At 40.7% G+C, this 18,745-nt stretch overlaps 1 pseudogene; it reads right to left on the bottom strand.

Moving 5' to 3' along the window:
• Positions 1–7,915: 7,915 nt before the first annotated feature.
• On the bottom strand, positions 7,916–8,015 carry LOC121100164 (annotated as a pseudogene).
• Between the last annotated feature and the right edge of the window lie 10,730 nt (positions 8,016–18,745).

Genomic DNA, 18,745 nt, shown 5'->3' with positions numbered 1-18,745 from the left:
GAGACAAAGAGAGCATTTTGTCCCATTGTTTCATTTTACATGTGAAAAAACTGAAACTGAAAACGAGAAAGGCCTCGCCCAAGGTCACAGAGGATGTAAATGGCAAAATCAAGAGCAGAGTCTGACATCTCCAGCTGGCTCTCAATTCAGCAAGGTTAATCGGAACAATTCTGTCTGTCCCATCCATCTCCACATGTTTATCCCTCAACTCACTGAGAGCTCAAAGTCCCTACACCCCATATCACTTCAGACCGAGGACAGTACAGGCAAAAAGGCCAACAGATAACCTTTGGAGAGAAATACTTCCCTTTCTAACATTTGGCATGTCTTAAAGATTGATTTTAAGGAGGCACAGGGAATGAAGCAGGATAAAATGTTCCCTATAGGAAAAGTCACGTGAATGGGCAGAGTCTCTCCTCTTTTCCAGGATTTGTCTATGTTGGATATTTAATTTTTTTTAAAGATTTTTATTTATTTATTTGACAGAGCAAGAGAGCATAAGCAGGGCGAACAGCAGAGGGAGAGGGAGAAGCAGGTTCCCCGCTTAGCAGGTCCCTGGGATCATGACCTGAGCCAAAGGCAGATGCTTAACCAACTGAGCCATCCAGGCGCCCCATACGTATTTAACATGTTTTGCCTGTTGTTCCACATTTAAAACTTTATTCTTTTGGGTCTTGAAACTTGAAAGTGCAGTTGCAAACAGAGCGTTCTAGGCAGAGTATGCAGGACGGTAACAGGAAAAACCGCTTTCTAGTCTGACCCTAGACAAGGATTAGTTACTTAATCCACAGAAAGGGACTACTGCATAGGGAAGGCGCTGAATGCGGAAAGGAATTTGAAAAGTGGAAACAGGCCTGGGAAAATCTGTCTGCCCTGCCATTTTGCAAGGTGTAACGCTGTTTATCCCCAACATAATTACATTTCTGGGATTCCTTTGGGTCCTTTCCCTTTGATCTTTCTCGGTGTCCGCAACTACTCAGAGTAGTTCTGGGCTCATCTCAAACCTTGCTTTTCCAAAAGTCAGACTAGCAGCTTGGGCATACCCTGGGAGCCAGTTAAAAATGTAAAATCTTGAGCCCCACCCCAAAGCTACTGAAGCAGAATTGGCATTTTAACGAGAGCCCCATGTGATTCATATGCACATTAAGGATTGAGAAATAGTGCTCTAAAAAAAAAATGCAAGAATCCCATGGCTGAGAGAGAAGCAAAAGGTTACCTAGGCCAGTTCAGAGTTTTCTCCACTGTATTGAAATCAAGGGTTTCATGGTATGTTTCCATGATTCCAAGAAGCATAACCTTTTGCTGAAATTACTGTATGTATAAATATTTTAAGCTTGAGGACTATATCACGACCCAGTTTCTTTCTCTCTTCCTTTATATTTTTTTAAAGTCTCTCTCTCTCTCTCTTTTTTAAAAATAATCTCTAGACCCAACGTAGGGCATAAACTCATTACCCTGAGATCAAGAATTGCACAGTCTCCTGACTGAGCCAGGCAGGTGCCTCTCTCTCTTCCTTTAAATTACATACACTTAACTCCACCTATGGTTGGGCATTTGTTTCTAAATGGAATCAAAGGGAATTAGTTCAAGCGTTGTCATTTGAAGTAAAAGCTCCCAGCATGTAAATGAGTTGTGTGGACTTCAGCAAATTGGCTGTCTTGAGCATGAGTCACCACAGCCATAAGATACAGATGCTACAGTCTACCCTGTGCATCTCCCAAGAATAGCAAGGGATCAAAAGAATTCCTCATCTCTGGATTCCCTTCATTCCCTCATACTCTGCTGATTACTTCGTGGTTCAAATCAGAAGTGTAGGAACCAGTCTTCACTTCCCACATCAGCTCCACCATCAAGGACTAGCAAGCTTATCACTTCTCAACACCTTCCATTTCTTTTATCCTCACTGCCACTCATCTGGACTCGAGCCACTATCATATTTCACCTCAATGAGGGCCTCCTCTGGGCAACCCCTACCTCTAATGCCCTTCAAATCATCATATACCCTGAACTAAGAGACTTTTTTTTTTTTAAAGCACAATTTTGATCACAAAATTCCCCTACATAGAACTCTTCAATGGCTTTCAAGGGCTTGAGTCCCAAATCCCCATGTGACTCATTCATCTGGCCACCTTCTCTACAATCTCTTCTCTTGACACTCTCTAATTGCATTGATTTTGAAAATCAGAACTGGTAGAACTTTATCAGGAAACAACTTAGTATCTGTCTCCCGCTGTTCCTTTCACCTTTCCTGTCTCTTATTTCATGCTTGGATGAAACTGCCAGCAGTTGCGATGACTTTTTGGTTTCCTACTGGGTAATACAAAATATTATGGTCACCTCCAGTGTCACACATTCTCAGTTCAATATTTCAAAATATCTAGTCCTATGTAACACGGAAAATACCAAATTCAATTTAAGATGAAATTGTGCTCATCCCTAGGCTGGAGCCCCATGTGGGCTTGCTGCTTGTGGAGGAAGGGGTTAAGTCATGGTGCTCTCTCTCCCACACAGTACTCCAAACCTCCTCCACCCCCTGCATTTTGCTCAATCTCTGACTCCAAAAGGGGGTTGAAGCAAGGACAGAGAGGTGAGGTGAGGATTCAATTTTTTTTCCCTGGCCAGTGTTATGGAAAGATGCCACACCAAATGTAGAAATCAAGCTGTTCCCACTTCTGGCCTCTCTCCTAGTGTGTAACTGTGGACAACTACAGTCATTTCACCTGTGCACTTTTTAAAGCATGACTTGACATCATCTACCATGTTCTCTGAACACCATGTCCCTCAGGATATATCAAATTCTCCTCCTGGTCTAACTGAAGTCCTTCTCTTCAATCCTGAGGTGAAAGGGTAGCACCCACCCTCCCCCTTGGAGGAGTTGAAGGAAACAGTTCTCCCACCAAAAAAACATCTCCACAGAGCATTCCTCCACAAATCATTCCTGCATTTCCACTCTCTCAACTGTTTTATATCCTTATGTCGCTAAGGGATTCCAGAGTCATATAACCAGTGTCTGGATATTGACATGGAAATTACTACAGGGTGGTCTGTCTTGAAATGTGCTTCAGTTTCAAAACTCTCTCACCTTTAGTCAAAGCTTGCCTTTCATCATTGTGTTGTGTGGGATTCAGTTGGTTTCTGGAACACACCACATTCTCATTGACTTCTGGGTTTTCAAACACGGTGTCTCCTCTTCTTGGGACACACATTAGGCCCCATTCCTCCTCATTTGCTTCACCACTTCTCATGTATCTGCAATTCCTTATCCACACCGTGGATATAGGAGGGTTGAGAAAGTAAAGATAAAGAAAGGATTTGTGAGCCAAGGATATATTTCATAGATGAGGAAATCAGAAAAGCCAATAAAACTATGAAAAGATATTCAACCAAATCAGTTATGGAGAAACTACAAATTGAACCTATAGGCTATCGTTTTCCACCCATCAAACTAGCAAATGAAATGAAAAAGTGTGACAATACCAAATATTGGGACATACAAATGCTGAATTATTGCTTGTAGCAGTGTAAAGAGGCCCAAACTCTTCAGAAAACAATTTGACATTGTCTTATGAAGGTGAACATGTGCATACCCTAAAACTCAGCAATTTACTTCTAGGTAGTATGTACCTAGAGAAACATAGATGCAATCAAGAGACATGCACAAGAATGTTCATGGTAGCACTGTGATGATCAAAAACTGGAAACAATCCACATGTCCTCTGACAGAATGGGCAGTAGATTGACTTAAAGCAGGGCTAAAGAAACAGAATGCATATTTTTAATTGATTCTGTCTTTCTTTGAGCCGAGTTCCAAGTATGTTCATATGATGGGACACAATACAGCAGAGAAAATGAATGAATTATAGCTCTATGTGACAACATAGATAAATCCAGGGGCATCATGTTAAATAAAAAAGCATATTGCAGAAGAATACTTCCAGCATAATACTTTACATATAATGTTTAAAAGCAAAGTTAATGATGTATTTTGTACATACATATACAAAGACACGTAATAAAACCACAAAGAAAGACAAGGAAAAGCTAAACAAAAAATTCAGGATAGTGGTTATTTGTGGGTCAAAGATACAGTGAAGAAATGAGACATAGAACTGGGTTATAGACACATGAGTGTTTATTTATTATAGTCTTTATGGCATCTCTATTTTATACACATTAAAGATATATGAGTGACATATCCATAGGTGATTTTATATGTCTAAAATATTTGATTGAACAAATCAACAAAAAGTATGAGTTTAGGGACGCCTGGGTGGCTTGACCAGTCAGTTAAGCATCTGACTCTTGGTTTTGGCTCAGGTCATGATCTGAGGGTCATTAGATCGAGCCCTGTGGAGGGCTCTGTGCTGGGTATGGAGTCTGCTTAAGATTCTCTCTCCAAAAAAAAAAAAAAAATCTCTCCCTCTCCTTTTGCCCTCTCCCCGCTGCCCCCCCCATGCTTGCTCTCTCCAAAGAAGAAAAAAAGTATGAGTTTACTTATTTCTCCCTTTATTTGTCAAAATCAGTTGTCTTTGTTATTTCGAGGCAGGGTCTATGATTCTTGAACACCAACTTGTTTCAAGGCCGTACTCTGAGCCCCAGTTCTGAGGAGGCGTTTTGCCCATGTACTTAATCCAGTTTCAGTCAACAAGGAAAGTGGGAGATTAAGAGCTGTGTCCCACTCCCGGCCCTGCCATGTATCAGCCCTGCGATTTCAGGAATCTCAGCCTCAGCTTGCTTGCCTACAAAATGGTACTAACAACTCCAGCCTTACAGGGCTGCTGGGAGGATTCCATGAGACAAATGTGCACAAAGCACTCGGGACATAGTGCTCAGATCATGTTCGCTTCCTTCCCCATCATGACAAATAGGTAAGGGTGTGTGTACGATGGTGTGCAATCATCACCGTTCTTTTTTAAAGATTTATCTGTCTAGGGGCGCCTGGTTGGCTCAGTTGTTAAGTGTCTGCCTTCAGCTCAGGGCGTGATCCCGGTGTTCTGGGATGGAGCCCCACATCAGGCTCCTCTGCTGGGAGCCTGCTTCTTCCTCTCCCATTCCCCCTGCTTGTGTTCCCTCTCTAGCTGGCCATCTCTCTCTCTGTCAAATAAATAAATAAAATCTTAAAAAAAAAAAAAAAAGCACATGTTCCTTCAGTTGTTCTGCTCTTTAAAAAAAAAAAAGATTTATTTGTCTATTATTTTACAGAAAGAGAGAGAGAGGGAGAGCGAGCAGCGGGGGAGGGACAGAAGGAAAGGGAGAGAGAGAACCTGAAGTAGGCTGCATGCTCAGCACAGAGCCCCAGTGGGGTTCGGTCTCATTACTCTGAGATCACGACCTGAGCTGAAATCAAGAGTCAGACGCTCAACCGACTGAGTCACCCAGGAGCCCCATCACCATTCTTTACAAACCAAGTTTAAGCTTGTGCACTCCTTCAGTCAACTTTCATTCATTGATAATGGATGGGTAGCTTCGATTGCGCAAGTGAAAAATGGCATCTTTCTAACCTCAGGATTAGGCCTAATGAAGAGATTTCTGACCCACATTGTGCACCACATAAGAATAGAGTTATAGGGACTTAGGGGATGGGCCAGAAAAATGTTTAATAAATAATGAAAATATGACCCTTGGCGCCAGTATGGTCCTTAAGGCCATTCATACTCCCTTGCCGTTCGCTGAGTCATTGCTAAGCTGGGGAAACATGAGCTCCTGAAGCTACCTGGAAGGCTGGTTATGTCATCTCTGGTTGAAATGGATCCCAAAATGGATGTCATCTCCTGGAAGGAGGGGTTTAACTCCTAGGAAGTGAGATATTACTTTGTTGCAGTTTGCAAAACAGATCTATTAGACTCCATTCCCAGAAACTGTCTTCTGAATGACTTAAAGCAGGGCTAAAGAAACACAATGCATATTTTTAATTGATTCTGTCTTTCTTTGAGCCGAGCTCCAAGTTGCCTAATACATTTTTAAATTCCCGAAGAGCTAGCTGCATTCAGAGTGACTCCAAAAAACTTGTTCTAATTTGGGATGTCATAGGCATCACTGCCATACATCCTCACAACAACAATGGCAACTCTGGCTAATTGGGGGATATATGAAAGGCTGTTCTCTTCATCTTCCTAATCTGCCTTCTCCTTCACTTTATTGGGTAGCAGTTCTTAAAATTAGGGGTATGAATATGATCTATCCCCTCGTTAATTCAGAAGCTGGGTCACAGGAGGACCCTAGGATTTCAGAGCTAGCAGCTGGAGCTGAGTTCTTGCACGCATTTCCCAAGGTCACATCTTAGTGCAGTGGTTCTCAAACTGCAGTGTGCAACAGAATCACTGGGAGGGCATGCTAAAACACAGATTGCTGGGTTCCACTCCCAGAGTTTCTTTTTTTTTTTTTTTAAAAGATTTTATTTATTTATTCGACAGAGATAGAGACAGCCAGCGAGAGAGGGAACACAAGCAGGGGGAGTGGGAGAGGAAGAAGCAGGCTCATAGCGGAAGAGCCTGATGTGGGGCTCGATCCCATAACGCCGGGATCACGCCCTGAGCCGAAGGCAGACGCTTAACCGCTGTGCCACCCAGGCGCCCCCACTCCCAGAGTTTCTGATTCAGTCTTTGATGTATAGGGTGGGGCCCAAGAATTCACATTTTTTGGCAAGTTTTTGGCATTTTTGATGCTTCTGGTCCAGGGACCACAGTGTAAGAACCACTGTCTCAGCTAATTGAAGGACCAGGTATAGAGGCCAATGCTTAAGCAGCTCAGTACTTTCTCCAAGCAGGCTCTTCTACTGGGTATAGATTTCATGCTAACAGTATGGAAACCAGAGGTTCCTCTCCTCTGGGACTTCTGAAAGGGGAAAACTGCATTGGAGGTAGAACTAAAAGCACGACCTTTAGAATCAGAAAGACCTGGGTGAGGGATCTGCCAGTCCATGGTTTAGTTTTCTGACTTTGGGTAAGTTGTTTAAGGTTATTTGAATCCCAGTTTCTTCATCTGTAAATCAGAAATGATTAGTTCTTCTAACAATTTGAGACTTCTGAAGAATAGTCCAAGAACTATTTGACATAGAGTTATAGGAGTATAAGCCATTAACAGAGCATCTAATTTAATTCTTCACTTTTCAGATGTAGAAACAAAGACCCAGGGAAAGTGTCTTAGCTACGATGTCATAGCATATGACAGAATGAGTACCAGAATCCAGGTCTTTTAATGAGCTTTGTTTTGTTTTAATCATTCATATTGGATGAGTATTTCTAAACCAAACCCTTCAAAACTAAACACTTTAGTAGTGGAAATCCATTCATATGTCAAGATGTAGACTTATGATAAATATTTTAGAGAGTCATATTAGCCAAATTCTATGATTTAATCTTATTTTTTTTTTCTTTAGCGAGAGAGAGCATAAGCGGGGGGCGGGGGTGTTGGGAGGGGCAGAGGCAGACAGGAAGAGAGAATTTTAAGCAGTTTCCACGCTCAGCGTGGAATGACCCTGAGATCAATCATGACACGACCCAGAATCAGGAGTCACTTAACCAACTGAGCCATCTAGGCACCCCTAATCTATTTTTCAAAATACCAATTCTTTTTTTTTTTTAAGATTTTATTTATTTGTCCAAAAGAGTGAGTGAGTGAGCGCACAAGCAGGGGGAGCGGCAGGCAGAGGGAGAAGCAGACTCCCCACTGAGCAGGGAGCCCAATGTGGGACTCGATCCCAGGACCCTGGGATCATGACCTGAGCTGAAGGTAGACACCCAACCGACTGAGCCACCCAGGCATCTCTCAAAATCCCACTTCTCCCACAATGTTACACATTATACTTTTTTGTTTCTTTAGTGAAAAGAATGATCTTTAATGTTTTGGCAAAGTCTTTTTCAGCCTAGAATAAACATGAAATAAGAAGGCTGGAGTGAAACATTTCACAGGGTACAAAAATATGGCACTCTTCACAAATTTGTCATTCTTGTGCAGGGGCCATCCTAATCTCTGTATCATTCCAATTTCAGCATATGTGAGGCCAAAGTGAGCACCACATTACTTTTATACAATGGGACATATTATGGGAAGATAATTAGAATTTGTTCTGCTCACTCTTAACTATTAAAACTTACAGCAACTCTCTAAAATTGATTTTATTTTTCTTTAAGTGGATTTTCAAAAAGTCTTCCTTGTGGCATAATAATGTTTTAGAAAAAGGGTGTGGCTATTTACAGAATTCTTGTCTTTGCTACTAGAAATAAATACTCTTGAAAAAGGAGAGTTTAGTAGATGGGAAATCAATTTCCACATGAAGGAGGAAAAAGTTTTAAATGTATTAGGAAAATTATAGTAAACGTTTAAAAGAAAAAAATGGAACTCAAAGGACATTATTCACTGAAGCTATACTTTTTTGGGGTGTATACAAATTAGAATATTTTAGCTAGTTGGGGCGCCTGGGTGGCACAGCGGTTAAGCGTCTGCCTTCGGCTCAGGGCATGATCCTGGCATTACGGGATCGAGCCCCACATCAGGCTCCTCCGCTATGAGCCTGCTTCTTCCTCTCCCACTCCCCCTGCTTGTGTTCCCTCTCTCGCTGGCTGTCTCTATCTCTGTAGAATAAATAAAATCTTAAAAAAAAAAAAAAGAATATTTTAGCTAGCTAAAAGTCCTCATCTAGTAGACATGGACCTTGTGGTGCAAGAGAGTTGAGAGAAAATATTAATATTTTTCAAAATATTAATATTTAGTGAAGCCAAGAAATAAAGGTAATTAAGAAACCCGAGTATGCATGCAAAAGAATGAAACTGGATCACTTTCTTACATGCTACACAAAAATAAACTCAAAATGGATTAAAGACCTAAATGTGATCCCTGAAATCACAGAACTCTTAGAAGAGAGCACAGGCAGTAATTTTTCTGACATTGGCCATAGTAATATTTTTCTAGATAGGTCTCCCAAAATAAGGGAAACAAAAGCAAGAATAAACTACTGGGACTACATCAAAATAAAAAGCTTCCCATTTGGAACAACATGGATGCAGCTAGAAAATATAATGTTAAGTGAAATGATTCAGTCAGAGAAAGGCAAATACCATATGATTTCACTCATATGTGGAATTTAAGAAACAAAACAAACAAGCATAGGAAAACAAAACAGAGAGACAAGCCAAGAAACACGCTTAACTATTGGGAACAAACCAATGGTTACCAGAGAGGAAGTGGGTGGGGGACCCGTGAAATAGGTGATGGGGATTAAGGAGTGCACTTGTGAGGAGCACCGGGTGTTGTATAGAACTGTTGAATCACCATATTGTACACCTGAAACTAATATAACACTGTATATTAACTATACTGGAATTAAAATAAAAATTTTTAAAAAGCAGTATAAAAAAACAAAAAATAAGAAGCTATTGCACAGGGGTACCTGGCTGGCTCAGTTGGTGGAGCATGCGACTCTTAATCTCAGGGTCATGAGTTCAATCCCCCATGTTGAGTGTGGAGATTACTTAACAAAGAAAAAAAGCTTCTGCACAGCAAAGGAAACAATCAACAAAACAAAAAGAAAACCTACTGAATGGAGAAGATATTTGCAAATGATATATCTGATAAGAGGTTAATATCCAAAATATATAAAGAACTTGTACAACTCGATACACACACACACACACACACACACACACACACACAATGTGATGAAAATTTGGCAGACAACTTGGATGGATGTTTTGCCAAAGACATCCAGATGGCCAACAGACAAAGATGCTCAGCATCACTCGTCATCAGGGAAATACAAATCAAAACTACAATGAGGTATCACCTCACATCTGGCTAAAATAAAAAACACAAGAAACAACAAGTGACAAGGATGTGGAGAAAAAAGAACCCTCGTGCACTGCACTGCTGGTGAGAATGCAAACTGGTGCAGCCACTGTGGAAAACAGTATGAAGTTTCCTCAAAAAAATAAAAAATACAACTACCCTATGATCCAGTAATTAATTCCACTGCTGGGTATTTATCCAAGGAATATGCAACCACTGATTCAAAAAGACATACGCACCCCATGTTTATTGCAGCATTATTTACAATAGCCAAATTACGGAAGCAGTTCAAGTATCCATTGATTGATGAATGGATAAAGAAGATGTAATATGTGTGCGTATATATACTGATGTAGTGTACACACACACACACACACACGTGCGCGCGCACACAATGGAATAGTACTCAGCCATAAAAAAGAAAGAAATCTTGCCATTTGCAACAACATGGATGGATCTAGAGGGTATAATGGTACATGAAATAAGTCAGAGAAAAACAAACACCATATGATTTCACTCCTATGTGGAATTTAAGAAACAAAACAAAGATAAAAAGAGACAAAAAACTAGACTCCTAAATATAGAGAACAAGCTAGTGGTCACCAGAGGGGAGATGGGAGAGATGGGTAAGATAGGTAAAGGGAATTAAGAATATACTTATTGTGATAAACACTGAGTAATGTACAGAATTGCTGGATCACTATATTATACTTCTGAAACCAATATAACAGTGTAATTATATTGCAATTAAAAAAAAAAGGAAGAAATTAGGGTTTGCTTTGGTGCTCTCTTGTTATTTGTCCTGATGTGAGCCAAATGTTTACACCTAAATCACCACTTGGTTTATTGTAAGACTAGGACCAATGACTTATTTTTTAAAGTTTATTTGATCCAAGGAAATTAAAGCTTTTATTCTGAGTGGATATGTATCCACTAAGTGGCCACCTGCTGACTACAGAGACAAATAATGGGCCTTTTCTCACAACTCCTTAGTGACCTGTGGTAACCTTCAGTATCCAGATTTAATCAGTGATGTGGCCATTCCAAGGCGGCAAGAAGTTTGAATTGCCTGAAAGGACATACAGATCTGTCATACAACAGGGCAGCAGGAGAAGGTTTTGTTCATAGCTAAGGGACAGAGGATTGTGCATATCAAGAAGCCTAGCTTATCTGCACAGCACCTGATAATTAACAACCCTTACTGATGGGAAGGTGCAGACCCAGGGGGATAATGACGGAAAACCCTTTTAAAAAGCCAATTTGACCTTGGCCAAAATTTGCAGTGCGCTCCATCTCAGATGAATCAGAGCTCATTTTAATGGCCTTGGAAATCTGAAAATAAATTATTTTGAAGGGATGACATAAATTATGTATGAGTATCAATTGAATATTCAAGTATAATGAGTTTATAGAATACAAGAGAGTATTTCTTTTGAGATGCTGCAATACTGCTATTGTTAGGTTCAGAGCCCAGCTGATTGCTTATAGGGAGTCTTTGTGCAAATTTGAAAAAGGCACCCCCTCTGGGTGATGCGGCTCTGTGGGTACATGATTTGGCAAGCAGAGCCTGGGCTGGATCTTAGCTTCTTTTTGTCCCATTGGTTGGGTGCCTTTGTGCAATGCACACACGGCCCTTAAGGGGCAGCTCCAATTGCTATTTGAAATGTGTGCCAGCAGAAAGGATTTAAAGCCTTGAAGTCCTTGTGTTGGTTTTTAGAGACTACACTTGAAATATATAAAAGTGATGGTTCCTTCTCTTAACCCAATGCAGAATTTATCAGCAAGAGATAAAGAGTCAATTAAGCTCTAAAATGGCATGAAAGCCGAAGAAGCCTCCACGATAGAGAACAGAGATCTGATCTTGGCAGGTTATGTTCTCTGAAGAAGCACAGCCAGTAGACCTCACTTCCCAAGCCCGAGGCAAATAACCTAACACCTGGGATTTAGATTTCTGGCACCAGAATTGTCTTACTTACCCATTGCTGCACGGACACTGGAGGGGGAAAGCTATGTTGTGTAGGTGTGGAGCTAAAACCCTTTACATCCACTTAAATGGATTGAAACTTAGGGGTGGTGAGTATTAGCAATAAAAAGCATATAAGCTTGAATGTCCGTTTTTCTTTGTGGAACAACTGCCTTGTGGTACCATTGCAATGAGAGCAGAACCACAGGTATCTGAAATTGAGTTTCCAGTTTGGACAAAATGGAGTAGACACACATCTCCCTACTCCTCTGGCTAAGTACACCTAAAGCCTGGATATTGACTATAAAGGTTCTAAAAGGTAGAGAGGAGGCAGGCCTGCCACAGATCTTAGGACCCAAGAAGCATGGTGACAAGGGTTTTCTTCCTGACTCATATAGCCCAAACTGGGTGCTGGAGAAGCCAACAGACACAGACCCCCCCCCCCCCCAAAAAAAAAGCCCCAAGAAAAGTCAGCTCTCTCTAGCTACAGGATGAGGAAAGGGGCAGCCTAGCAGAACAGGTAACTTTCAGACAATAACTGCTCTACTCCAGCCAAATACCATGGAAAAAATGTGAGTAAAGAGCCTAGATTTTTGCCCTTGTCCAACTATATCAAAGCACTTTTCCGCCCTCCCCCGGGGTGGTGTTGAGAAAGCTGACTGGGGAGTCAGAACTTTTATCCACACCTGGTAATAATGAGATCACCCCAACCTCTGCCCCAGGTTGTCAGTAAAGACCATGAGGGAAGCCAGGAATTCCATCCCCACCCAGTGGTAATGAGGTACCCCTCCCTGCCAAGGTGGTATCAAAGAGCGCTGAGTGGGAGGTTATGACTTTTACCACATTCCAGTAGTAACTAGACTTCCCAGCCCCCTGCAGTGTCAGCAGAGGCCCTAGTGGGGATCCTGAACTCCCACTTCCACCCTAAAACAATGAGATGCTCTTCTGCTTCCCATCTCAAGGTTCAATGGAAGCCAAGTGGGGAACCTGAACTTTCACACCACCTTTCCTCCAGTGCTGTGGTGTCATAGGACACCTGCTAAAACAGAAGATGATCCAGAATCTCATAACATTGTAGCAAAAATGTCCAAGATACAGGGTGCCTGGGTGACGCAGTTAACTGAGCAACGATCTCTTGGTTTTGGCTCAGGTTGTGATCTCAGGGTTGTGAGATCAAGTCCCAAGTTGGGCTCTGCACTGAGCATGTAATCTGCTTGAGATTCTCTCTCCCTTTTCCTCTGGCCCTCCCACTCATGCTCTCTCTCTCTAAAATAAACAAATAAATGTTAAAAAAAAATTGTCCAAGATACAACTGAAAATCACTTATATCAGCAACCAGAAAAATTCCAACTTAAATAAGAGGCAATCAATAGACATCATACCAAGATTATACAGATGTTGGAATTATCTGGCAAGGATTTAAAAGCAGCTATCATAAAAAAATGCTTTGACAGGGGCACGTGGGTGGTATAATTTGTTAAGCGACTGACTCTTGATTTCAGCTCAGATCATGATCTCAGGGTCATGGGATTGAGCCTTGTGTCGGGCTCCATGCTCAGTGCAGAGTCTGCTAAAGACTCTCTCCAGGGGCGCCTGGGTGGCTCAGTCAGTTACGTGTCTGCACTTGGCTCAAGTCATGATCCTGGAGTCCCGGATCGAGCCCCACGTCAGGCTCCCTGTTCAGTGGGGAGTCTCCTTCTCCCTCTGCTTCTCCACTGGCTCGTGTTCCGCCCCCCTCAAATAAGTAAATAAATAAAAATCTTAAAAAAGAAAAAAGACTCTATCCCTCTCCCTCTCTCTTGGCTTGTACACACTCTTTCTAAAAATAAATAATCTTTAAAAAAATGCTTTGACATGCAATTACGAACACAAATACAACATGCCATTTGTTGTATTTATGGGCATACTGAGTCTATTACCAGCTTTAGTCTGATATTCTCGGGAATTACAGCTTTGGTTGGGTATTCTGATTCTTTGGATAATGTTCTTTAATTTTTTCCTCCCAAACCATAGAAATAAACTCCTTATTATGTGACCCTGTTTAGTATCCAGAATACTGCTGAATACTTTCAACCAGAAGCCTGGTGAACAGTTAAAAAATCCAAATAAATCTTTGTATATATGTTGTAAAACCTCACTCTTTCCTTCTCCAGCCAGTCATAATGGCCAAACTAGAAATTCTCTGAACAAGAACATATCAATTTGTTATCCTCCTCTCCCCCAAGGATCAAAACTATCCTTTAGAATGTCTATTTCTTCTTTCTTTTCTCTTCATTCTTCTTGTATCCAAATGAATTTTGCCATTTAGCATTTCCCTGATGTTTTCCTCTTCCCATCCTTGCCCTTATTTGATCACAGGAATTGCAAGAACAGGATGTAATCCTCAGGGTATATTGAAAGGGTTCAGTTGGTTTCTCATCTTGTTCACAAGAGATTAATCTGGGAAAGTCTTTAGTCCTTTCCAAAACAACGTGACCTGAATCTGCTAAGGTCTGTGGTAGTTTGAATTTGATGTTTTTGGCATCTTCTTTAGAATCCCTTCATTCTCTAAATTTGTGTCTAAAAATGCTAAGGTTTGGGCATGGCTAATGATGTTTGAATTAAAAATATGGTATAACCTAATGTCATATAAAGTTTGACAATAGAAGAAAATGTATTCTCTTAGCACTGTGCCTACTATATGCTTCTTTTTTTTTTTTTAAAGATTTTTATTTATTTATTTGACAGAGATAGAGACAGCTGGCGAGAGAGGGAACACAAGCAGGGGGAGTGGGAGAGGAAGAAGCAGGCTCACAGAGGAGGAGCCTGACGTGGGGCTCGAACCTGGAACGCCGGGATCACGCCCTGAGCCGAAGGCAGACGCTTTAACCGCTGTGCCACCCAGGCGCCCCCTACTATATGCTTCTTAAAACATACGTGGGGGTAGAGACAAATTTCAGTCAGCTAATTTAAATAAACAAAATCTGGTTAGCCCCACCCCTACTAATACAGCAGGCTGGACCCTGTTTAACCTCATGATATCAACAAGTCAGTCAGTCCTTTTCTTTTTTTTAAGAGTGACATGATTTGACTTACATTTTTATTTTAATTTTTTTTTTAGGAATCTCTATACCCAGTGTGGGTCTCAAACTCATGACCCTGAGGTCAAGAGTCACATGCTTTTCCAACTGAGCCAGCAGGTACCCCCGTCAGTTATTTCTTGATACAAATGATTTCACTTTTTTTTTTTTTAAGATTTTGATTATTTGTTCAACAGAGATAGAGACAGCCAGCGAGAGAGGGAACACAAGCAGAGGGAGTGGGAGAGGAAGAAGCAGGCTCACAGCGGAGGAGCCTGATGTGGGGCTCGATCCCATAACGCTGGGATCACGCCCTGAGCCGAAGGCAGACGCTTAACCGCTGTGCCACCCAGGCGCCCCAATGATTTCACTTTTCAACATGAGGTGGTAAGCATGGATTACGTGGTGGTTACTGTTTGTTTTTATTACCCAAGTTAGAATGATATAACAGCATGGGAAAACCATCTATTGTTGGGTTAGGAAAGAAAATTTTCAATGGGATTCAGATGAAAAGCAAGAGAGGGAAGAGAAGGAAGAAAGGGAGAGGTAAGGGGCAAAATTAGAGGTTAAATATGAAATACATGGTTTTTCATGTATTTCAAGGAGAATGTGGAAAGAAAACAGCTATAAAGAATAATAGAGAAGCTAACCTAAAAAGTTCTTTGGCAACAAAAATATGCTTCCCTGTTTATTCTGATTAAAAAGCAGCAATGAATCCTCCTTAACACGCATCTGAAATAGCTAAACATTCCAAATGCAAAACACATCAACTAACTTGCATGTAGTGCAGAGAAGAAAACATTTAATAGCCTATCTGCAACATAATTTGTCTAAGCTCCATTTCCTCTGCAATTGTGTTATAAGCTAGGTTCTATAGCCACCTCTATCCATTTCTAAAACGGAGTGATTCAGGGTGAAAGCTTATTAAGATTTTATTCATTTCTAAATATTTATTTATTATTTTTAAAAAAGATTTTATTTATTTATTTGACAGAGATAGAGACAGCCAGCGAGAGAGGGAACACAAACAGGGGGAGTGGGAGAGGAAGAAGCAGGCTCCCAGTGGAGCAGGGAGCCTGATGTGGGGCTTGATCCCATAACGCCGGGATCACGCCCTGAGCCGAAGGTAGACGCTTAACCGCTGCCACCCAGGCGCCCCTATGTATTTATTTTTTAGTACTTTCTACACCTAACGTGGGACTGGAGCTCATGACCCTGAGATCAAGAGTTGCATGCTCTACTGACTGAGGCAACCAGGTGTGCTAGCTTATCTTTCAGATCTGCATTTTCTTGGATGATTTACAGTGGAGATTTAATTATTTTCCTGTATACTCTGAGTATGAACAGTTAAGGAGAAATTAAATCTTTTTTGGATTACCCCCACTTTTTTCTACATATGATTGTAGCAAATGATGATTCAGACAATTTTTTCCTGCGTTCATGTGCTATTAGATGGTATGTCCTAATGGTACACAATATCTGCCTCAAGTGGCATTACAAGTGCAAAGCATATGGCCTATTTCATCTGTATAGCTTTTTCTTCTCATTTTATGTTTTCTTTTAAATCTTTGAACATATTTACAGTAACTGTTTTACATTCTTTGTTAGCTAATTCCATCATTTCTGTTATTTTTGATCTATAATTCTTCTCCAGGTTATAGAATAGAATTTGCTTTTTTTGGGGTGTGTCTAGTAATTTTGAGATTTTGCTGTTCTCTTTAAAAAAAAAATATTTAAATTAGGGATACCTGGATGGCTCAGTCAGTTAAGTGTCTGCCTTTGCCTCAGGTCATGATCCCGGGGTCCTGGGATCAAGTCCCAAGTTGGGCTCCTTGCTTATCAGGGAGCCTGCTTCTCCCTCTGCCTGCTGTTCCCCCTGCTTGTGAGCACTCTCTCCCCCACTCTCTGACAAATAAATAAATAAAATCTTAAAAAAAAAAAAAAAAGCATTCAAATTAGTTTTGGTAGGCAGTTCATTTATCTGCAGATCACCTTGATTCTATTGAAACTTGATTTAAAGCTTTGCTATCATGGTTGTAGTGTTGACTTTATTCTGGGGCCAATTAGCCCTACTACTAAGGTGTGATCCTTCTCAGATCTCTTTTGATGACCCCAAATGTTCAAAGAAGTCTCTGTGACTCAGATGGATGGAATTCAAATGTCCTCAAGTCCTGCGTGAAGAGTTTTTGGTCCTTTTTTTTTTTTTTTTTTAAAGATTTTATTTATTTGACAGAGAGACAGTGGCAGAGGGAACATAAACAGAGGGAGTGGGAGAGGGAGAAGCAGGCTCCCTGTGGAGCGGGGAGCCCGGTGCGGGGCTGTATCCCAGGACCCTGGGATCATGACCTGAGCTAAAGGCAGATGCTTAACGACTGAGCCACCCAGGTGCCCCTCACCACTTTTTTTTTTTTTTTGTCCTGGCTTTGTGGAATTTCACTCTATACATACACGGGGAAAAATTCAGCCAATGGACTTGGAGGACCCTTGTAAAAATTTCTGGGGCTCTTTCCATATGCAGCTTGTTCCCTTATAGTATTCTGCCCTGCAAATTCCAGCCACCCCAGCCTCACCATACTAGAATTTGTTTCCTCATCCTATAGAAATTAGCATGCTCCATTTGAGTTTCTTCTTCCTTTACTGCAGTTTAAAAATTGCTCCCAGTAGGGTTCCTGGATTTAGCAAAAATCCAACACTGCATTTTTATATATAGTTCTACAAAAAATTATTCATTATGTATCTGAAATTCAAATTTAACTAGATTATCTTGTATTTTCCCTGGCAACCCTACTGCTAGGCAGAAAGCCAGGAAAATTGTGGGGCTCACTTAAATTATTTCTCTAATCTCAGAAATCACAATCGTGAACATATACTGTCTTCCAATGTCTGAAAACAGTTGTTTTATAAATGTCCAATTTTCTAGTTTATAATGGGAGGATAATTCTATATCAGTTACTCCTTCTTGGCTAGACATAGAATTCCACAGTGAACCTTTAAAGGAAACAACCAAACAAATAGGGTAGCTGCCTATCTGGAATTGTTCAGGGGAGTCATTAAGAAACAGTAAATAAATGTGTCACTTCTGCTCATCATGGAGTATGCTATATAGAGTTAGTTATTCATGTGAAAAAGAGCTCTATTACAGTTCAAGGCGTCTTATCTGAAATCATTTTATTTGAAATCTTCTTACTTAAAATCACTATTTCTCTTCTACTTTATGGGCTTTAAATTTATGTCAGTTTCAGCTGGTCTGTACAATGTTAACCTATTTCTTTGGGAAGTCACAAGAATCCTGCAAGGTGAATTCTGGGCCCTTTACGCATTGTCTACTGTTAGAGCATTTCCCATATATCCTCAAAAGTTATGAGATGTTACACAGGCATCTCCACACAGGAGAGTTCATTTTATTTACATAGATAATTACAATAACTCATTTCTTAGGAAGTTCAAAGAGATAGTGTTCATAAAACAATAGTTACATGGCATGGTAAAAAGAACCTGTGCCTTGTGAAGATGAGAGGGCAACTAATATTTATTGAGTATCTACTCCATGCCAAGTGTTTTATATTCAGTGGTGTGCTCGAGCCAGTCTGTGCCAGCTTGTACGCGCTTGTGAGAGGCGATTGTTAAGTTTTTAGGAATCTTGCCAGCCATTTTTTAAACCATTGGAAGCTTGAAATTGACAACAGGAGGAATATTTATACCACGAAAATGATCAAATGCCACCACTTATGGTTCCTCCATCAATTCCAAGAGCTGATTGTTAAGCATTTACCAGCACATCACTGTCATCACATTTCTTATATTACTGTATCCTTCCAGCAGCTCTGTAAGATATTTATTAGAATGCACAGTTTAAAGGTGGAAAAAAGACACCAATTACATAAGCAATGTGTCCAAATTTTCCTAGAGAGTAAGAAACAAAACCAATTCTGTGTAACTC

Source organism: Ursus maritimus, unplaced genomic scaffold (assembly GCF_017311325.1).
Source record: "Ursus maritimus isolate PB19 unplaced genomic scaffold, ASM1731132v1 scaffold_34, whole genome shotgun sequence".
NCBI lineage: Eukaryota > Metazoa > Chordata > Mammalia > Carnivora > Ursidae > Ursus > Ursus maritimus.
The sequence above is the reverse complement of the archived record's forward strand: the minus strand, read 5'-3'. Positions and strand labels throughout refer to the sequence as shown.